We start from the raw sequence: 5,808 nt of genomic DNA on the forward strand, positions 1-5,808 counted from the left end.
CGGTTAGGGAAATCAAGGCCCTACCGGGCCTCCGTAGCCACCTCTCTGTTGTGGGCGTGGCCGAGGCTGGGGTGACCGACCCTTCCGGAGCCACAGTTGCCAGCGACACGTTAGACGTAATTCAGAGGGGTCCGTGAGGCCAGCCAGCCTGAGCTTGTTCACCTTCAAAGTCTGTGCAGCACCGAAAAAAGACTCACCTCCCAAAAATTCCGTGAAGATTGACGAGCTTTCACTCTACTCAGTTCCCGAGGGTGAATCGCAGTGTGTGGAGGAGTCGAGGAACCCGCTTGAAGAAAGCATCTCACAGCTCCGACACTTATTGCGAGCCATACACAAGCTGGTGTCAGGACACGTACTCCCAAAGTAAGCCCAAGATGCAAAGTTTGGTTGAATAGGGGTTAGACAGCTATGACTGTCTCCAAAATGTACCTCCTGGATTTTTTCCGAGACTTGGTGTTAGTGGTTTTGCTGACCTTATTGAACTCCTTTTGGCTAGAGGTTCAAAAATAAAGAAGCTAGCGTATCCGCCTGGTTTCGTGGGATTAGCTGCCTCCCTGTATTATCCACAACAAACTATCGTGTTGGCCCAGGTCAGTGGGGAGAGATTATATGACTGGGGTTTAAGATTTGTGGAAGGAGAACTTTCAAAAGCCAGGAAACGTGAAGAATTCACCTGGAACTAAGTAGAAAACTCCATGCTTTGCCCATCTTAATCAGTTGTAGGTAAACATTGGAAACTCCATAGAGTAAATCAGTATTTCTACAGAAAAATGGCAGAGCAGTCAGTATTGAATGTATTAAATTGGCTTTCTTCTTCAGGAAATACTAGACCAGACCTCTGTTATTTTGGGTGGTACCATCCTACAAGCAAACTAATCTGAAATCCTTTCACCTAGAGATCATGTACAGACCTTAGAACTCCTCGTTCTCATGTTGCTATTTACGTACATAATTAAAACCCAAATTAAAATAATAATAATAAAAAGCACGGGCAATTCAAGATTTCTGTAGTTCTCAAAGAATAAAGTGAGGTGCTGAAGGAGGGTGGAATAGCTGCTGAACAGACTAAAAACACACATAGGGTAAATGAATATTCTCTACAATGATGCCCAGGGTTGTCCAGTGACTTGCCCAAAACCCCTATCAAGAGAGTGGCTTAGCCCTTACTCTGACCACTCAATTTAAATTAAAGAGTTCATGTGTGTATAATACACATGCTAACCTTCTCCTATGGGATTTCAGTCCTCCCGTACACATGATGAGGGAATTGGGCATATGTGACCTTTCAGGGTTCTTGTAACTTTCAGCATTCTCCTCAAATGAACCAGCCTGTTGCTTTGAGGCACTGAATGGCTGTTACTATCATTGACAACAGATATACTCACTTCATTCTTATTTACATAGACAGAAGCTGTGTAGTGACAAGATCTCTTCAAGGCTGGAATACTTCCTTAATAATATGAACAAAATAGCATCTGGTATCAATCTTGTCCCACTGACTTGACTGTAGTGATTTAAAGCTTTCATTCTTTGAATTCAAAATCTAATTTTTAATGCACTTTCTGTCAGCTGTCTTCATGGATTCTAAATGAGTTTCTGTCATCCTGACAGAGTCCCAGATAAATTGAAACTTAACTAGGGAAAAAAATAAGTGTTAAAAAATGATTTGTTATGAATAGAATAAATGTGATATATATTTTGGTTATTTTCTCCCTAAATTGTCATTGGCTTCTCTCTATTAGTGAGCTGATGGGCATGTGTGATGATCAACTGCTTCTGTAATTTACTGCCTGACAATAGTTTGTAGGCAAATTGCCAGACTGACTTTGAACCCATTACACATTATTTCTTTTCAAGTAAACTGACCTGAAGAAAAGACTCAAATAAAATTATTTTTTCAGCATTATGTAAAATTACTGAGTAGTCCAGCTATTATTTCCTCCAGGTGTTCACTTTAATTGGATGTGTAATCATTTTACATGAAGAAATGCCATTATGATGGCCAAAGGTGGGTGAGAAGGCAATATTGTGGTTCTCTTTCACTGGTATGGAACCAGGAGACAAGAACATTAAGCCAAGGAGAGAGCAGGATGAGGAAAAAGAAAGAGGGGAGAACAGAGAGGAAGAGAGATTAGGCATGTGGCATTTTATGAGGTTCAACCAGCATACAAAAGTCTAACTACCCAAAGCGTTCTGCATTAATACCCCGAAGTGCCTGGTTCTCTCAAAATGCATATAACCATCCAAACTTGTAAGGCAATGTACTACTTAAATGTAATGTTACTTCCCTCCTCAGAGTCTCAAAATACAATTTAAGCATGAAGAGCTTTATTTATAAATTAGGACCTGAGGTTTCCTGAGGACAAGTGATTTAATCTATGTCACACAGCTGGTTGATGGCAGACACTACATTAGGACCAGGTCTCTGCCTCCTCAACCCAATGTAATATCCATATCACCTCATTGCGTTTACACCAGAGATCCTTAATTAACTTCCACCAGATGTTAATTACATTCTTCTTTTCTTGAAACTTTCCTGAGACAGTTTTTGTTGTTGCTTTTGAGAATGTTCTGCACCAAGTAACACTAATTTCTGAAAACAGCCTTGAATTCAACTGATGTTGAATTGAGGCCACCCTACCTTGCTGGTTAACAAGATGGGACCCTGGTTCAATCTTAACTAAAGAAAATTCCTCAGTTTCTCGAGAAGCGTCATGTGGGCACCCTCGGCTTGGATCATCTGAGTTCTAATATTTCATTTGTTATTTGTTTTTGAGCAACACACTTAAAGTATTTAGACTTCATGTCATTAACTCTATTCTCTTAAGAAATGAGCTAATTCATGGGAAAACACATGTAAGATGTTAATGTTAATAAGACGACATTTCTCCAAAGGGAGGGCCAATATGTACTTCAAATACTCTTTGTGATGACTGAGCATTGTGCAGGAATGGAAAGTGTCTGCTGCAGAATATCTGTAGCAGATGCTGTTAACACCTCACCCACATCTCCTCAGGACCTACCAATCCCATACTACCTGTGGCTTCCAAAAACAAGCACTGGAGGGCTTTCTCTGGCATTTTGGGCTGGTGATAGACACACAAGGATTGCAGGGTTTGATATTCCCAAGAAATAGCTGTCTGTCAATGATAGGTAAGAGTTGAAGGACAAATACTCAGCTTCTTCTCACTTCAGGTGGAACAGTTCTAAGGAATCCTTTTTAAATTACAATGCTTGTTGTAGTACAATGTTAATAATCTTAAAGAAATAAGCTCTAAAGCAGCTGAATAAATCAAATGGGATATTTTCATGCTTACTCTCTCTTCTCAAGCTCTCTATGACCCTAAGGTCATAGAAGCAGAGGGAATGTATCCTAATAGCCACACTTGTATTTTAAGATCTAATGACTGTCTAGCATTGTTGCCTTCATGCAGACTATGTAGACATGGTGGATAACTAACCATGGCATTTTATAACCCTATGAGAAGACTTAATGCCAAGGGTGTATACATATTAGAAAATTTTTTCTGCAAGTTGTAATACTAAACTTGTTGGTGGAGGTATAAATCTTGAAAAATTAAACAGAATCGCCTGAAGGTCTTCTATATTTTTTAAATGGTTGATAGGCTGAAAGGAGGAGAAACTAGAGTAAAAAGATGGAAATTTATTTCAATTTCAGAGACTATAAAATCTGTGTTTTGTTTATTTTGTCCTAGCTTCAAGCTTGAACTAGTTCACTTCCTGACTCATGAGACATATTAAATGTCTTATGACCAATAAAATATTATTAAAAATCTTCTGGTCTAGTGATCTATTTCAAGTGTCTGTTTTAAGTTACTGCAGAACACTGAGGTCACAGAAGCAGAAGGGATGTATCCTAGTGTCCACATCTATATTTTTAGATCTAACTTTATCTGTGTCTCTTATCTACATTGTTATATATTTATTCATAAAATAACCCAACTACACATACGTATGTGTGTGTGCATATATAAAATATGTAGAGATGCACACTTTTTCTTTAAACCAAACTGCTTGTGTTTGAATCCCAGTTCTGCCACTTGTGATCTGTGTGACCATAAGCGAGGTACTTAATATCTCTGTGTGTCAGTTTCCCTTTTGAAAAATAGGGATGACAATAGAATATACCTCTTAGCGTTATTGTAAGAATTAAATGTGTTAATATATATAAAGTCTGTGATACGGTTTGGCCCTGTGTCCCCACCCAAATCTCATCTTGAACTGTAATCCCCACATGTAGAGGGAGGGAGGTGATTGGATCATGGGGGCAGTTTCCCCCATGCTTTTCTCATGAGAGTGAGTTCTCATGAGATCTGATGGTTTTGTAAGTGTTTGACAGTTTCTCCTTCACATGCTTCTCTCTCCTGTCGCCTTGTGAAAGTGTCTGCTTTCCCTTTGCCTTCCACCATGATTGTAAGTTTCCTGAGGCCTCCCCAGCCATATAGAACTGTGGGTTAATTAAGCCTCTTTCCTTTATAAATTACCCAGTCTCAGGGAAGTTATTTATAGCAGTGTGAAAATGAATGAATACAGTCTGGCACAGATTAAGCACTATTAACACTTATATTATCTTAGCATATATTCTATCAACCCATATATATATTTTTTATATTATATATTTTATATATATCACCAGTATGCATATATAGATAGAATTTGTCTATACATATTTCTGAATCCTATACAGGTACAGCATAATTATCATATGCACATAGCATAATGAGTACACAATGTGACTTTGGTGATGATGCTGACTAATCCCGTTAAAAGGCAATCTCCCTCCTGTGGGGAGTTAAACAGGGTCTCTCTGGGTGCTCCATGATAGATCCAACCCTGAATAATTAAAAACCTTCGTAGCACCACTTGAAATACATCTTCCAGAACCATTATTCAATTCTTCCCTTACTGGCTAAATTTATTTGCTTCCAGTTTCAAATGAAGCAATCAATCCCTTTAAAAGAAATAAATAACAAAAATAATAACATAAATAATCATAAGCTGTCACATTAATTGGAGTCATTTTCCTCCTGGGTGTCTCTAGATGGTATATTCCTTCCCTGATCAGCCTGCTGCTTTCAGATTAATATTCAGTGCACCCTGCAGCTGTTCTTCCCACAGAGTTGTGAGGTGAAGGATCTAATAGGGGACAATGAGAAAACTCAGCTGTTCAGCATGATGGTCACTGAGGAGATTCCCTGCCATATTACTTATAGAAAGGACTAGAGAATTACCGTTGTACAGAATTGAAATTACTATCTATTGGGATAAAGATAGCAAAAGAAAAACATGACAGAAAAATAGAAATCGTAATTTAAATTGTCCCCATGGCTACTTCCCTGGGTTTATCTCTTTTCCCTTCCTCTAGCCACTAAACTCCAGACCATGAAACTAAGGTCACCTAACCAAGTTTTGTCACATCTTTCTTACCTTTGCCTAGCATTCCTATAAATTACTTACCTATTCTACACAAGGAATTCAAATACTATCTTCTTATTCGAATGTTTATATTCTAGATATGTTTATATGAAGATAACTGCAGGCTTGATTTGGATGGAGAAAGGCCAAAGGAAATTAATGTTTATTTAGGGCCAACTATGTTTCACACATTTTATTTTGTGTGCATTATTGTATTTCATCCTCATCTCAATTATTTGAGATATTGTTATCTCCGGGGCATAATTGAATGATCAGAGGCTTAAATGTGTTGAATAATTTGTACAGTGGCACATACTGATGAACTACACAACCAGGATTTGAACCCAGGCTTGTCTTACTCCCAAGTCCAAG

At 38.4% G+C, this 5,808-nt stretch overlaps 1 pseudogene; it reads left to right on the plus strand.

The window, feature by feature from the left end:
• The first annotated feature begins 37 nt into the window (after positions 1–37).
• LOC103880489 lies at positions 38–4,247 on the plus strand (annotated as a pseudogene).
• Positions 4,248–5,808: the final 1,561 nt, after the last annotated feature.

This window comes from Papio anubis, chromosome 18 (assembly GCF_008728515.1).
Source record: "Papio anubis isolate 15944 chromosome 18, Panubis1.0, whole genome shotgun sequence".
NCBI lineage: Eukaryota > Metazoa > Chordata > Mammalia > Primates > Cercopithecidae > Papio > Papio anubis.